The 17,344-nt window shown below is 39.9% G+C and overlaps 1 long non-coding RNA gene across 1 annotated transcript in view; it reads left to right on the top strand.

Moving 5' to 3' along the window:
- Nucleotides 1-699: 699 nt before the first annotated feature.
- The window catches only part of LOC147344023 (uncharacterized), a 243,916-nt gene continuing 227,271 nt past the window's right edge, over nt 700-17,344 (top strand). The window contains exon 1 of the long non-coding RNA XR_015155594.1: nt 700-1,031. This is a non-coding gene — a long non-coding RNA (uncharacterized LOC147344023). The remainder of the gene's footprint in view (nt 1,032-17,344) is intronic.

Below are 17,344 nucleotides of genomic sequence, written 5' to 3' on the forward strand. Positions count from 1 at the left end.
GTTGGATGGCATCACTGACTCAATGGACATGAGTTTGGGTAAACTTCGGATTTTGTGATGGATGGGGAGGCCTGGCATGCTGCAGTCCATGGGGTCACACACACTCACATCAAACAAGCCAACAGAGAGGGCCTGGCATCAACAAAGAATATGAAGGTGTGGAAAAACTGTATTATATGGACCCAATTGCACGGCCCTTTGGGTTCATATTTCTGGAGCATCAGGTGTAACGAGAAGATGACCAGAGAGGTGAATTGAGGCCCCAGGATGAGTGATGTCATGCAGCCACTCATGTTGGCCACAACAAACGTTTTCTGTAAAGGACAAGATAGAACATTTTGTAGACCATTGTAGACAACATATAGACTCTGTTCCATTTTATCCTTTTCCTCTTTCCCTTTTCAAGCCCTTTAATTTAAAAGTATAAAAACTATTCTTAGCCCATAATCATATCATAAGTTGCTCAGTCATGTCCGACTGTTTGCAACCCCATGAACTATAACCTACCAAGCTCCTCCATCCATGGGATTTTCCAGGCAAGAACACTGGAGTGGGTTGCCATTTCCTTCTCCAGTGCATGAAAGTAAAAAGTGAACGTGAAGTCGCTCAGTTGTGTCCGAATCTCAGCAACCCCATGGACTGCAGCCTACCAGGCTCCTCCGTCCATGGATTTTCCAGGCAAGAGTACTGGAGTGGGGTGCCATTGCCTTCTCTGATTCCTAGCCCAAGGGTTGTGCAAAAAACAGTTGGCTAAATTTGGCCTGCATTCTGTAGTTTGCTATACTAAGTCCCTCCCTTGGGTGTATAAAGAATTTCCTCCAACTAAAGCCACTATGCAGGGCAACCAGAGAGACTTGGAACATACTGATAAGAAGAGGGACTAATTCGCCCTCGGGGAGTCTCTCAGAGGCAGTGGCATCTGAGTTGTGTTTGGAAGAATAACTAACAGTTCACAAGGAGAAAAGCAAGTTGCAGGGGAGCGATGTTCCCACTGAGTTGGACTCTGCCATTTGAAGATCATAAGCTATGGGGTAAGGCTTTGTTGGATCTGAGTTTCTTCATCTTTAGGGTGGGTCTTATAATACCTACCCTTCTAATCTGGAAAGAAATGCAGTGCAGGTGAAATAGTACCATCACCACCAACAACAAAAAGTCCTCTAAACCTTGCTTAAAAGAGCTTAAAATGCCTGAAAAATGTGGCTGTTATCTCAGACCCTTCATCTTGCCTGAGCCAAGATGACTCATGCCACTCATGTGTGCACAGTAATTGCTGAGATTATTGGGTTTATGCTGGAGTGTTTGGAGCCAACCACTCTTCTCTCAAGAGAGAACAGAATGAGTCAGGAACAGACTTTGGCATCTTCTTGTTGTTTTTTATGTGAGCCATTTGCATCCTGTTCTGAGGCTAAATTTGTTACAGCTCCTTGCTTCTTAAAAGTGCAAGTCATCAGGGGTGGGAGGAGGGGAAATGGGAGGAAGGTGGTCAAAAAGCTCCCAGTTATAAGTAAAGTAAGTACTAGGGATGTAGCAGGCATGATGATTGGAATTTACATTATTGTGTGTGACATACATGCAGGCTGTTAAGAGACTGGTTCTAAGACTTCTCATCACAAGGAAAGTAATTGTTCCTTTTTTTGCTTTCTCTCTTTATTGTACCTGTACAAGATGATGGATGTTAACTAAACTTTTTATGGTAATCATTTCACAATAGTTTATGCAGTTTAGTTCATTATGCTGTGAACCTTAAACTTACAGTAATGTATGTCAATTATTTCTGAATAAAACTAGAAAAAAAAAAGTACAAGTCAGAAGACTTTTTGGTGTTTTCTGAGGGGCAGTATCAGGATCTCCCCAGCTATTAACTTTTTCTATCATTCCACAATGCCTGATGTTCCAACAGAACGGATCCAAGTACTTCTTTAGAAAGGAAATAGCATTTTGGACAACCGGGGGTGAGTCAGACATCATGTGTGCTAAGTCACCTCAGTTGTGTCCGACTCTGTGACCCCATGGATTGTAGCCCACCAGGTTTCTCTGTCCATGGGATTCTCCAGACAAGAATACTGGAATGGGTTTCCATTTCCTACTCTAGGGAGGACACCTTAAACTAGGTATTAGCCAGAGAGATCATTTTCATGCACCAGATTCCAAGAAATGCTGATGTAGAGACATGGGACTCTAGGAAGATGACTTGGGTCCAAATTCTTTGTGCTGATTATTTAGCCTTTCTGCTTCTCTGCTTGCTTATCCAGGACATGAGATGATGCCTCTACTAGTAGTCGCCATTAAGATGGAATGCACAAGCATATGTTGGGAACACAGAGCAGTGGCTGACAGACAGTGACAGATGTTAGCTGTTATTATTTCTAGTTAAGGTCAAGTTGAAACAAGGATAGTTTTGTAACTGGAGCTAGGAGTGTGGAGAGGGGAAAACTGCTGTTGTTCAATTGCTAAGTTGTGTCTGACTCTTTGGGACCCCATGGATTGCAGAACGCCAGGCTCCTCTGTCCTCTAGTATCTCCTGAAGTTTGCTCAAATTCATGTCCATTGAATTGGTGATGCCATCCCACCATCTCATCCTCTGCTGCTCCTTTTGCCTTCAATCTTTCCCAGCATCCAGGTCTTTTCCAATGAGTTGGCCCTTTGCATCAGGTGGTTGAAGTATTGTAGATTCAACATCAGCATCAGTCCTTCCAAAGAATATTCAGGGTTGATTTCCTTTAGGATTGACTGGTTTGATGTCCTTGCAGTCCAAGGGACTCTTAAGAGTCTTCTCCAGCACCACATTTCAAAAGCTGCAATTCAAAAAATCAGTTCTTGATCATGGTGTATGATCTTTTTAATGTGTTGTTGGATTCTGATTGCTAGAATTTTGTTAAGGATTTTTGCATCTATGTTCATCAGTGATATTGGCCTGTAGTTTTCTTTTTTTTTGTGGCATCTTTGTCAGGTTTTGGTATTAGGGTGATGGTGGCCTCATAGAATGAGTTTGGAAGTTTACCTTCCTCTGCAATTTTTTGGAAGAGTTTGAGCAGGATAGGTGTCAGCTCTTCTCTAAATTTTTGGTAGAATTCAGCTGTGAAGCCATCTGGACCTGGGCTTTTGTTTGCTGGAAGATTTTTGATTACAGTTTCAATTTCCATGCTTGTGATGGGTCTGTTAAGATTTTCTATTTCTTCCTGGTCAAGTTTTGGAAAGTTGTACTTTTCTAAGAATTTGTCCATTTCTTCCATGTTGTCCATTTTATTGGCATATAATTGTTGATAGTAGTCTCTTATGATCCTTAGTAGTCTCTTATGATCCTTTGTATTTCTGTGTTGTCTGTTGTGATCTCTCCATTTTCGTTTCTAATTTTGTTGATTTGATTTTTCTCCCTTTGTTTCTTGATGAGTCTGGCTAATGGTTTGTCAATTTTATTTATCCTTTCAAAGAACCAGCTTTTGGTTTTGTTGATTTTTGCTATGGTCTCTTTTGTTTCTTTTGCATTTATTTCTGCTCTAATTTTTAAGATTTCTTTCCTTCTACTAACCCTGGGGTTCTTCATTTCATCCTTTTCTAGTTGCTTTAGGTGTAGAGTTAGGTTATTTATTTGACTTTTTTCTTGTTTCTTGAGGTGTGCCTGTATTGCTATGAACTTTCCCCTTAGGACTGCTTTTACCGTGTCCCACAGGTTTTGGGTTGTTGTGTTTTCATTTTCATTCATTTCTATGCAAATTTTGATTTCTTTTTTGATTTCTTCTGTGATTTGTTGGTTATTCAGCAGCGTGTTGTTCAGCCTCCATATGTTGGAATTTTTAATAGTTTTTCTCCTGTAATTGAGATCTAATCTTACTGCATTGGGGTCAGAAAAAATGCTTGGGATGATTTCTATTTTTTTGAATTTACCAAGGCTAGCTTTATGGCCCAGGATGTGATCTATCCTGGAGAAGGTTCCATGTGCGCTTGAGAAAAAGGTGAAATTCATTGTTTTGGGATGAAATGTCCTATAGATATCAATTAGGTCTAACTGGTCTATTGTATCGTTTAAAGTTTGTGTTTCCTTGTTAATTTTCTGTTTAGTTGATCTATCCATAGGTGTAAGTGGGGTATTAAAGTCTCCCACTATTATTGTGTTATTGTTAATTTCTCCTTTCATACTTGTTAGCATTTGTCTTACGTACTGTGGTGCTCCCGTGTTGGGTGCATATATATTTATAATTGTTATATCTTCTTCTTGGATTGATCCTTTGATCATTATGTAGTGACCTTCTTTGTCTCTTTTCACAGCCTTTGTTTTAAAGTCTATTTTATCTGATATGAGTATTGCTACTCCTGCTTTCTTTTGGCCCCTATTTGCATGGAAAATCTTTTTCCAGCCCTTCACTTTCAGTCTGTATGTGTCCCCTGTTTTGAGGTGGGTCTCCTGTAGACAACATATGTAGGGGTCTTGTTTTTGTATCCATTCAGCCAGTCTTTGTCTTTTGGTTGGGGCATTCAACCCATTTACGTTTAAGGTAATTACTGATAAGTATAATCCCGTTGCCATTTACTTTATTGTTTTGGGTTCGAGTTTATACACCGTTTTTGTGTTTCCTGTCTAGAGAATATCCTTTAGTATTTGTTGGAGAGCTGGTTTGGTGGTGCAGAATTCTCTCAGCTTTTGCTTGTCTGAAAAGCTTTTGATTTCTCCTTCATACTTGAATGAGATCCTTGCTGGGTACAATAATCTGGGCTGTAGGTTATTTTCTTTCATCATTTTAAGTATGTCTTGCCATTCCCTCCTGGCTTGAAGAGTTTCTATTGAAAGATCAGCTGTTATCCTTATGGGAATTCCCTTGTGTGTTATTTGTTGTTTTTCCCTTGCTGCTTTTAATATTTGTTCTTTGTGTTTGATCTTTGTTAATTTGATTAATATGTGTCTTGGGGTGTTTCTCCTTGGGTTTATCCTGTTTGGGACTCTCTGGGTTTCTTGGACTTGGGTGATTATTTCCTTCCCCATTTTAGGGAAGTTTTCCACTATTATCTCCTCAAGTATTTTCTCATGGTCTTTCTTTTTGTCTTCTTCTTCTGAACCCCTATTATTCGAATGTTATAGCGTTTAATATTGTCCTGGAGGTCTCTGAGATTGTCCTCATTTCTTTTAATTCGTTTTTCTTTTATCCTCTCTGATTCATTTATTTCTACCATTCTATCTTCTAATTCACTAATCCTATCTTCTGCCTCTGTTATTCTACTATTTGTTGCCTCCAGAGTGTTTTTAATTTCATTTATTGCATTATTCATTATATATTGACTCTTTTTTATTTCTTCTAGGTCCTTGTTAAACCTTTCTTGCATCTTCTCAATCCTTGTCTCCAGGCTATTTATCTGTGATTCCATTTAAGTCTACAAATAATAAGTGCTGGAGAGGGTGTGGAGAAAAGGGAACCCTCTTACACTGTTGGTGGGAATGCAAACTAGTACAGCCACTATGGAGAACAGTGTGGAGATTCCTTAAAAAACTGGAAATAGAACTGCCTTATGATCCAGCACTCCCACTGCTGGGCATACACACTGAGGAAACCAGAAGGGAAAGAGACACGTGTACCCCAATGTTCATCGCAGCACTGTTTATAATAGCCAGGACATGGAAGCAACCTAGATGCCCATCAGCAGATGAATGGATAAGAAAGCAGTGGTACATATACACAATGGAGTATTACTCAGCCATTAAAAAGAATACATTTGAATCAGTTCTAATGAGGTGGATGAAACTGGAGCCTATTATACAGAGTGAAGTAAGCCAGAAGGAAAAACATAAATACAGTATACTAACACATATATATGGAATTTAGAAAGATGGTAACAATAACCTGGTGTACGAGACAGCAAAAGAGACACTGATGTATAGAACAGTCTTATGGACTCTGTGGGAGAGGGAGAGGGTGGGAAGATTTGGGAGAGTGACATTGAAACATGTAGAATATCATGTAAGAAACGAGTTGCCAGTCCGGGTTCGATGCGCGATACTGGATGCTTGGGGCTGGTGCACTGGGACGACCCAGAGGGATGGTATGGGGAGGGAGGAGGGAGGAGGGTTCAGGATGGGGAACACATGTATGCCTGTGGCGGATTCATTTTGATATTTGGCAAAACTAATACAATTATGTAAAGTTTAAAAAAAAAAAATCAGTTCTTTGGTACTCAGCCTTCTTTATGGGGAAAGCTGCCGTGTGTGCATGCTCAGTTGTGTCTGACTCTGTGACCTTATGGACTGTAGCCTGCCAGGCTCCTCTGTCCATAGGATTCTCCAGGCTTCCTGGATTGGGTTGCCACTTCCTCCTCCAGGAAAAAGCTGAGATAAGACTAAATATAAGCATCATCTAAGTTATTTTTTTTCACATACCGGACCTCTGAGTGCTGTGTCTGGGCATGGTGTCTTGCTCAGTGAGCCAGTAGTTTAGTCTTGATTGAAAGATCCCCTGTCACCGCTTGGATGGATGTACAACACAGGCTTCACCATAGTGAGACACGGAGCAATCACTCTTCAGTTTCCTTCCTGCTGCATCTGTGTATTTGACCATCTTTATTTATGCATTCAAAATATTCTTTAAATGTGTAAATAAATATCCGTATTCCATATTTACAGGCTTTGCCTGTAAATTACAAGTATATTTATAGGCGACCGCTATATTTACAGGTGACTCAGTTGGTAAACAATCTGCCTGCAATGCAAGAGACCCGGATTTGATCCCTGGGTTGGGAAGATCCCCTGGAGAAGGGAATGGCAACCCCCTCCAGTATTCTTGCCTGGAAAATTCCATAGACAGAGGAGCCTGGTGGGCTACAGTCCATTGGGTTGCAAAGAGTCAGACACGACTGAGCAACTAACACACACATACATTCCATATTTAATTCCTGGGGAAAATTGGTTATCTGTATATGTAGGCAGATGTATTTATACATTTTATGTTCACAACTAAGTTATTTGGGTCATCAAGATTAGATGCCAAGAACTATGTACAAGGTTGGGCAAATTCTAGAAATACTTAATCTGTTACTGGTCAATCCAGTTCATTCTCCCTCAATTCTCGAGAAAACTAAAATCCCAATCAAAATGCTACAAGCCATTTAAATTCCTCAAAAATCTCAGAAAGTGGAAATGTTACCCATTGGAGCATAAGAGGAACCAATTTAAGGTGAGAACCTGAGAAATAAAATGCTTTGCTTTTGTTGACAGTGAGTCAATATGATATTAAAACCAAAAAAAGAAATTCAGCGAAAGAGGCAGTCTATGACATCTTTAAAAATTCAGTAGGGAAAAAGAAAATCAGATTAACTGGTGATTTTCCTGAAGTTGCTTGTCAATTTCTTCAGAAAGCTTAATTTGGCAGAATCAGCCTCAAATTGGTTTCTAGGGTGTATCTTAATTGTATCACTTTTCAGAAAAATGTTTCTGTCAATCAGAAAGTGTTTTAAGAACTAACTTGCTTGCAGAGCTGAGACCGGGCTCTTCATGTAGGAGGACAGCAGGTACCCGAGTCCTGTATCAGAGAAGAGAGAACATTCCATGTAGGGATGGGAGGCTGGGATGTACAGGGAGTGCCTTGGGCCTTAAGTCCATGTTGACATTTTCTTTTGGGGAAAATCTTGCTGTAGTTAAAAGAGTAAAAACTCATGAATTCTGGTCTTGGGCCTCCTAGTTTCTTTCTTTTGAAGGTGTGTGACCTGGGGTAAGATCCATCTTTTCCTTGTGTCTTGGTTTCCTTAACTAGAAAACCTTAAGAGCCGAAGGGTATGCCATCACACCCTTTTTTTGTTGTTTAGCTCCCAGCCTATGTGAGTATGTGGGAGAACCAGGTTCAATCCCTGGGTCAGGAAGATCCCCTGGAGAAGGTACTGGCTGGCTACCCACTCCAGTATTGTTGCCTGGAGGATTCCATGGGCAGATGAGCCTGGCAGGCTGCAGTCCATGGGCTCGCAAAGAGTCAGACACGACTGAGCGATTTTCACTTTCACTTCATTATGTGGGTTTACAAATTTTCCCTCTAAATCCATTTCTGAGATATTCAGTCAGTCAGTCAGTTCAGTTGCTCAGTCGTGTCTGACTCTTTGCGACCCCATGAATCGCAGCACGCCAGGCCTCCCTGTCCATCACCAACTCCCGGAGTTCACTCAAACTCACGTCCATCGAGTCGGTGATGCCATCCAGCCATCTCATCCTCTGTCGTCCCCTTCTCCTCCTGCCCCCAATCCCTCCCAGCATCAGAGTCTTTTCCAATGAGTCCACTCTTTGCATGAGGTGGCCAAAGTACTGGAGTTTCAGCTTTAGCATCATTCCTTCCAAAGAACACCCAGGGCTGATGTCCTTTAGGAGGGACTGGTTGGATCTCCTTGGAGTCCAAGGGACTCTCAAGAGTCTTCTCCAACACCACAGTTCAAAAGCATCAATTCTTTGGGGCTCAGCTTTCTTCACAGTCCAACTCTCACATCCATACATGACCACTGGAAAAACCATAGCCTTGCCTAGATGGACCTTAAGGGTTTTCAAAAGATATTGGGCGATATTTACAAAGTCAGAGGTGTTTGGTATTTTCATGAGCAGAATCGACTGCAATTCAGGGCTACCTAAGGTGCTGCCCAGAACATCTAGCCCTGGCAAGGGGACAGCCAATGGGGCTCAGGGCAGGAGCACAGGGTAGATAAACATTTCTCCCATCAGCTCTCCTCTAACTGTGGTGGAGTCATCATAAGCTGACTCTGTTGATGTTTATGCTGAGCAAGATCCACATGACCCCTGTGAATGTGTGCCGCACACCCAGAAGACTGAGGACAGGGAGCTTTTTTGGTGGGGGGAGGAGGGTGGAAAAAGACTGTAGAGATTTCTGTCTGCGGGAAATAGAAAAGCATAGATTTCAGGCTGTTTCTGCTATAAATCCTTATTAAATGCCCGGTTTATAATAGATACTCTGGGTTTAATGCTGAACAGCACAGATAGGCTTCCTGCCTTCCTGGAGCTTATTGCTCAGTGGAGGAAAAGAATGAGTAAACCTCAATCCTGTTACATATCATGCTAGGGAAAGTGGAGGGTCCTGGGTGCCCATCCCTGGGACATCTGACTCAGGTGTAGGAAGCTTGAGAGTTTTTCTGAAGAGATGTTTAAGCAGAAAATGGGAACATACACAGGTAGAGAAAGCAGAAGGAAGTGTTGAAGGTGGAGGGACCAGTGTGTACAAAGGCCTGGAGGTGGGAGACAGCAGGGTGTGTTCAAGGATCTGAAAGCCGTTCAGCGTGTCTGGAGGGTAAGAGACGGAGGCAGAGAGTAAATGGTGGAGAGATCACAGCAGTCAGGTTCCAGAGGGCCTCCTTAAACCTCAAAAGGAACTTGGTCTCTCATTTCAATGCAGGGGGAGGCTCTGAAAAATTTTAAACAAGGCAGTTATGGGATCAGATTTGTGTTTTAGAACCATCTTCCTGGCTGCAGAGTGGAGAGGGGATTGGAGGGGGCAAGAATCGAGATGGAGAAAGATAGGAGAGAGGGCCAGAGGACTTTTGAAATCCAAGTGGGGAGAAAACAGTTCTTTGGATAATGACAGGAACAGTGGGATTAGAGAGAATTGATGGGTTCAAGAAATGCTTTAGAGGCGGACTTGACAGGACTCAGTGAATGAGATGATGGGGACACAAGCACATTTAGTCTGTAACAGGTGGTATCATAGTTTTCACCGTGTCATGCTACCATTTTGAGACCCTGGTACATTGCAGTTTCTGAACTATGATGGCTGGTGTATAGAACTTTAGGACTTGTTTGTCTGGATACGGAAGTAAATGACCATCTCTTTCTATGAGAATTGGTCTTCTGTTTTGTCCTGTGATTCGTAGAGATTGGTTTCTGAGCTACAGTTTTTATCCTGTGTGACCCTAGGTCTCCTGGTCTTGGTCAACTGGATGAAGGGTAGAAAATTAATTTAACAGGAAGATTTGGCTCTTTCTCCTAGGAATTTAAAATTGAAAGTGTTCGTGTAACTGGACCTTTACCATGTAAACTTGGGAGCTGCAGGGTGGACTTATTTTCTACCATGGAGATTGGGAAGCAAAGAAAAAACAAAAAGGAGCAGAAGGCTGTGTAAAGATGAGCATAAGTGAGAGATGGAAAGAGAGTCTTATTTATTATGGACTATTACAATGTTGTGTTAATTTCTGCTTACAGTAAAGTGATTCTGTTTATATACATATATATATATATATATATATATATATATATATATATATATATTCTTTTTAGTCTTCTTTTCCATGATGGTTTGTCATAGCATACTGAATATATCAACAGTTCTCTGTGCTATACAGTAGGGCCTTGCTGTTTATTCATTCTGTATATAATAACTTACATCTGCTATGTCCAACCTCCCACTCCCTCCCTCCCCCTTGGTAACCACAAGTCTGTGGAAAGAGAGGCCTAACGTCCTTCCCTTCTCTCCCTGCAGTCTCTTCTTCAGATCCGGCTGCATATCTGTTACGGGTTTCCTTGAGATTCTCTTGTACCCCTCTCAGAAATTCTCATTTTTCCTTTTTTTCCTGGCTAGCTTGAGTTGGTTTCTGCTACTTGCAACCAGATAGCCTCAGTAAAACACCTAACACCCTAGACACCTGGCAAAACATAGGTCTTAGCAGAGCCTTCTTGCCTGTACCACCCTTGCATAGAGTTCTCTTTTCATGCTTGGCTTGGGCTGTCATTTTCTAAAGAAGCTTTCTAGAGGTGATGTCCAATTAGCTCAGTGGTGGCTCTGGATATCTATATTTTGGCTATGACTCATAGAGCAGCTCTCTTCCTTGGTATAGATCAGAAAAAAAAGAAAACTTACAAATAATTGTATTCAGCTCCTTTCCCAACCAAAGTTGTTTTTTGATTTGGCATTGTGCCAAGTACAGCAGCTTGGCTCTGATGGATCCAGTCCTTCTAAGAAACATATGATTAGAATCATGAACACCAATAACATTTTATAACCTGCTGAGGGCAATGTTTTTCCACAAATAATGCTCATAAATATCTGAAATTTTTAAAAATCTAGCTCTGTACCCAAGATGTTTTGGCATAAATTACAGAGCATTTTGGGACTTTTATCACATGCTGCTTTCTGAATTTAGTAACTGAATGAATACGTTATGTACCAAATTCTTGCTTGTTTAAAGAAATAAAGAACTATGTTTTCAAATTAAAGTCATTTTAAGGTTTTGCAGCTGTTAAATTGAAGAAAAAAAAAAATAAACTGACAACCTAGCCATATTTGAGCTGGGTCTACACAGCAAAAGAAAGTCAGGGAGTTGAGGCACTGGCTGATCAAATCTTAGGAACTTAGAAGGGTACCTACTGCTCAATGGTTAAGAGACCTGGTGTTGGACTTAAGACCCCATGCCTGGGTTGGAACTGGGCCTTGCCTTTTTCCAACTAGTCCATTTTTTTTAAACCTTTTGATACTCCAGGCTTCTTTATTATAAAATGGATTGCAATTGTACCTACCTCAGATGGTTTTGTGAAGATTAAGCAAAATGGTGCTCATAAAGTACTTTGCCTGGTGATGCATCCTTAATGCTCAGTCGTGTCTGAGTCTGTACAACCCTGTGGACTACAGCCCACCAGGTTCCTCTGTCCATGGGATTTCTCAGGCAAGAGTACTAGAGTGGGTTTCCATTTCCTTCTCCAGGGGCTCTTCCCAACAGGGATTGAAGCTGGGTCTCCTGCACTGTGGGTGGATTCTTACCATCTGAGCCCCCAGGGAAGCCTTGACCTGGTGATGGGGCATGGTAAAAACCCATTACATGTCAAGTAACTAGTATTTGGTGCCTGGATGAGGTGAATTGGAAAAGTGCGGTACACAGTAGGATGGCCTGCTGTTAATGAAACAATCCTCCAAAACAGAACATGGCAAACTATATCCTGAGAGCCAAGTCTAGCTGGCAGTCTGTTTTTATCTGGTCCACATCTAAGAATGGTTTTCAAATTTAAAGGTAACACTATTGAATGAACTTCACCTGAGATCTGTGGGCCTGGAAAAAAGCAACGGTTAAACCTTCTCTTCATCTTTTGTTTTCTGAGGCTAAGTGTAGAGGACCACCTCACCCTGGCATATTCTAAGATAAAAATTGTTTCCAATCTCCTTTAAGACTTCCCTAAAACTCATGGGTGGCTCCCCTTGTATAGCTCAGGTCCTCTTCCCCTTCTCTGGGACATTCCTTGTTAGTGAATGTTGACTCCATTCCAATAACCTGAATAAAGCCAGCACCTTGGTTGTCTGGTGCATTTTGTCTTTCCTATAATGTTAGTAAAAACTAAGACCAAAACCCCAAATACACATGCAACAGGGACTGTTGCCCTCAACATAAGAAATATTTAATCTGGCTTTACAGAAAAGCTTGTCAACTTCCATTTCTGGGATAAAAAGGGTCCTGGCCCAAACCTCTCCATCAGTCATAGACACTCTTTTGTATACCTGTTGAACTTGTCAAGTGATTCCTATTATAACTCAGATATACCATAAGAATGATCCAATCGGAGCATTCAAATGGGGGAAGGAAATGAGCAATTTGGAAATGATGAAAAATAATCAAAGGTACTTGTGCTGCATGTTTTCTTGATATTATCTCCATTAATTCTTAACTGTTTTGAGACAATTGTTCTAAGAAACAGTCAGTTCAGTTCAGTCAGTTCAGTCACTCAGTCGTGTCCAACTCTTCGCGACCCCATGAATTGCAGCACGCCAGGCCTCCCTGTCCATCACCAACTCCTGGAGTTCACTCAAATTCATGTCAGGAGAAGCTTTGCAAACTGAGTAGAAGATACCCTTTTGTAAGGGACATTTATATTTATAAAGGAAACTTCCATGTGTAAGAGAAACAGGAAAAGAAGTGTGGAGGAAAAGAAAGATGACTCTAAGTATGTAGAAACTTCTATCAATAAAGAAGGCACTGACTAAAATCTGCATAATGAACCTTACTCTTGCTTATTTTGATTTCCTGGTAATCTCTTTAACACCGACTTCCCTCCCACCCACACTTTTCATTCTTCTGTCTTTTTAAAAAATTTATTTATTTTTATTTTATTTTTTAACTTTACAATATTGTATTGGTTTTGCCATATATGGAATTTAGAAAGATGGTAACAATAACCCTGTATATGAGACAGCAAAAGAGACACTGATGTATCATTCTTCTGTCTTTAGCTGAAGATGGTGTTGAAGTTTGAGTTCTAAACCACTTTTTTGAATGACCAATTTTACCTCTGGGTATCTCCCATGTATCTGTGAGGTATATAAGTTAATAAACTCAAATTCCATTTGTTTTTCTCTTGTTAATCTCTTTTATGACAGCAGTCTCAGCTAAGAACTCAGAATGGAAGAGAGAATTATTTTTCCTCCCCCACACAGTCTTGCAGAGTAAATATTTATCATCCCAACCTTACAGGTTAGGTGATTGAGTGTGAAGTCACATAGCCATGGTCACAGAGCAAATAATTGGAATGTGAGTCTCAAGCTCTCTGATTACAGGGTCCACATTTCTTCTACTAAAATCCTATTAGGTTCAAGAATTTGAAGATCTGTTATAGAATGCTGAGTAAACTAGGGTACTCTAAAGAAGACAGAGGATGAGATGGTTGGATGGCATCATCAACTCAATGGACATGAATTTGAGCAAATTCCAGGAGATAGTGAAGGGCGGGGAAGCCTGGCGTGCTGCAGCTCATGGGATGGCAGAGTTGAACACGACCAAGTGACTGAAAAACAATACCAACTACCAGAAGAATGGAGCGAGGCAGATTCTGGTTCAATGAACAGAAAAGCGTTGAACGACTAGGACTTTTAGCAAGAGGGACCAAGTCTGTGAAGTTTTCCATCTGGCACTCTGTATGTCAAAAGATGTATTTTCCAAAATTTTAAAAAAGTCTTTAATTCTTGCTATAGAACAATGTATACAGTATAGACTTTTGCAGGATTTTGATCAGTGATTATCAGTGGTGATTAGGATGGAGGAACAGATCACCTTAAATATCAGAATTCTCATTCTAAATGTTCTTATAGGTCTTGACAACTTTGAAGCTCACTCTTTTGGGAGTGTGTCCTTAGGTTTGGGGATATTTAGATACATCTGCTACAAATTATAACCTAAAAATATCTAAACTGTAAGAGTATTTTGCACCCTAATCAAGAGAATTAATGGTGTCATTTTGTTCCACTTGAACATATTGAATATTATTTCTTCAACATTACATTCTTCTTTCAAATATCTGCATACCCTGAAGCCATTTTTGAAATGGAAATATTTTTTATACCTGCTTCGCTGTTACAAGTGAAAAATTGATTTGAATTTAATATTGCCATTTCCTGCCCCCAGAAGTATCCTAGTGTTGGTTTCTTTTGAGCATTTAAAAATTCATTAAAATATTGACTTTAGTTTGTTTTTCTTTTTCCATTTTTCTGGCAATAAAAATGATTAACAAAACCCTAGAGTAGTGTCTTAAATAGATGCATTAATTTGATTTAAATTATTTATATTTCTTGTCATGCCTGGCTGTCCACCTAGGCTGAGACTGGGGCAGTAAATTTCCTGCTTTCACTAATCTTTGAAATGGTGATTAGAGGTCTATGTTTGCAGAAATAGTGTGCTGTTAGACTATTGGTTCTGGAAAACAGAGTAATATCTTTTGTTTATAAATGCAAAAGTTTAGTTTTGACCCACAAGATTAATGTTTTGGATATTCTGAAAGCTTTGTATGTGCATGAAGGAATTATTTAGGTTTTAAAATTACTCAACTTCAATATATCAGAGGAGGGGCTGTTAATTTTATGTACCTGGTGCCCTTGGCTGAGCTTTGACATTCAAAAGCTATTTTAAAAAATTGGTTTGTTGTCTATGGCTGTAACTCGACTGGATTTTCAAAGAAATTTCCACTTAAATAAAAATGATTAGAGATTAACATTCAACAGTGCCTGAAGGTTACAATGGGGACCCACATTTGTCATCAATTTTAGATTTTTTCTTAAACAAAATTTTGGTTTTAGTAAAACCTCCAAGGAAAATATGAATTAAAAACACAGAAAAATTTTCAAGGGAAACCCACACACATGTCTGGAATAGATGATTTAAGGCTCATTAAAGCTTTTAAAAAACATATCAGTATAAATGGTTTTCATTTCTTCAATTTGGTATTTTGTATCTGGTGTGTGCTAGCCATTAAACTAATTAATATATATTTATGTTGTTTCATTTTCTTAATAATTCTTTAAGAACTATTCCCTCCCTTTTAGATTACAAAAAAGTTGAAAATGTATGAGGGTAAAAAAATTGCCTAAGGTCACAAAACTCTCTAGTAGAAGAGAATTTGACAGCAGTTCTGATCTCAATATTAGAGTTCTTTTGACTATCAGTTATTAATAACAGTCACCAGGGCCAATTAGCAAGATGTTTTCAACTAGTGGGCCAGCATGACATTCTGTAGAAAACAGAGATGACCAAGGTCCTCTTGGACTCCATTGTGTCAGAGAGCAGGAGGTGACTTGTTTTGGGTCAAGACGTGGGTTTACAGTGTTGTCCTTCCCACAAAAATTCAAACTGCTTTTGACCCCTTTACCAATGGGGATTGAGAACACATCTACCAGATCAGTTTCTTCATCTTGAAGTCCAGAGTCCCTATTGCTCTGCTTAGTAATGTTAAACGAACTGCCCAAGTGAACAAAGTGAAAGTTGCTCAGTTGTATCCGACTCTTTGCAAGCCCATGGCCTATACAGTCCATGGAATTCTATAGAATACTGGAGTGGGTAGCCTTTCCCTTCTCCAGGGGATCTTCCCAACCCAGGGATCGAAACCAGGTCTCCTGCATTGCAGGTGGATTCTTTACCAGCTGAGCCACAAGGGACTTGCCCAAGGATGCACAATGAATAGTGGGCAAGAATGGAATAGACCCTGCTCTATCTCTCTTTAAATTCTGTGCCCTGCACAGCATATTACATAGCCTTTCTCTATGGCTCCTACCAGGTCATTCTACATGGTAGACATTTTATATGGGGGATATCTCAATCTAGTGGCTGATCAAAATGAAAAGAAGCTAGATACTTGATTAATTTAATCCATAACTTTGTAATTGATTCAGTTAAAGATTTTATGAAAAGCTGGGAAGGTTTATGACTATTGTGAAATAATCAAATGGTGTCTATTATACTCTTGGGGTTCCTTAGTCTATTTTGGATAATTGAATTTATATATTACAGAATGTAAGGTATAGCTAGTTAGGTTGAAAGTCAGCTTGGACTCAGCTTTGCTTCAAATACTATAAACTAACATTCTCAGGAGTTAGAATCATGATATTTTGAGCCACTAACTTCATGTAGCACCTACTTCGTATTGTACAATGATTTTAACTTCTAGTCATTTTTGCTTCACTTGTTCAAGGTGGGTAGCACAGTTTATGTGGAGTTTAAGGTTAAGATTGGCAGAATAAATTTGTTCCTGTGATCCACTGATTTTTTTTTCTCTTCAGACATTAAAAGAGACATAGTCCATTCAAGTTACATACTACAGTGAATTATGTGTGAATAAATTAAAAGATCTAGATCTTTACTACTAATACCACTTTGTAGCAGCAGTGGTTCTGTAAATGGATATCTTACCTATTATACAAAACGGAGTTGAAAAATAAAATACACCGCTACCCAAATAACACCTTATGTTACAAATAATCAGTTTGGATGGAGCTACAAGATTTTTCTGGCACAATAGTAAATTACACTTCAGCAAATTTATCAAACTGATGAAAATCCCAATTCTATGTGTTTTGTCTGTATGATGTAGAAATATAGACAACAAGATGTTTTCATTTATCCACATTCATGTGAACAGAAGAATAATTTCACAGACAAATAGTTTCTACTGTTTTTCTGAGAAAATATGGGTATAGCAGTTAGAAACACCATTAGTAGCTTAAAACGATATCATTTACTTTTTTTTCATAATTGGCATTCCAGAAGTTGGTGGCTACTGGTGTAAGATCACCCTATCAACTATTCCAGGGGTGCCCAACCTTTTTGGCACCAGGGACAGGTTTTGTGGAAGACAATTCTTCTGCACAGGCAGGGGTGTGGGGGAGGATGGTTTCAGGATAATTCAAGTGCATTACATTTCTTGTGCACTTTATTATTATATCAGCTCCACCTTAGATCATCAGGCGTTAGATTGTAGAGGTTGGGGCCCCTGAACCATGCCATCAAGGATAGAAGGAGTTTCTATCTTCCAGTGTTGTTATTCTCAGAAAATTAGCTTTCACTCTCCTGCTTGTTGCCTCACGGTTGCAAGGTGGCTGCAATAGTTCTGGCTATCAGAAAAAAAAGGGAGAGG

Source organism: Bos grunniens, chromosome 26 (genome assembly GCF_055505025.1).
Source record: "Bos grunniens cultivar Pamir isolate PY7600 chromosome 26, Bosgru_T2T1.0, whole genome shotgun sequence".
Lineage (NCBI taxonomy): Eukaryota > Metazoa > Chordata > Mammalia > Artiodactyla > Bovidae > Bos > Bos grunniens.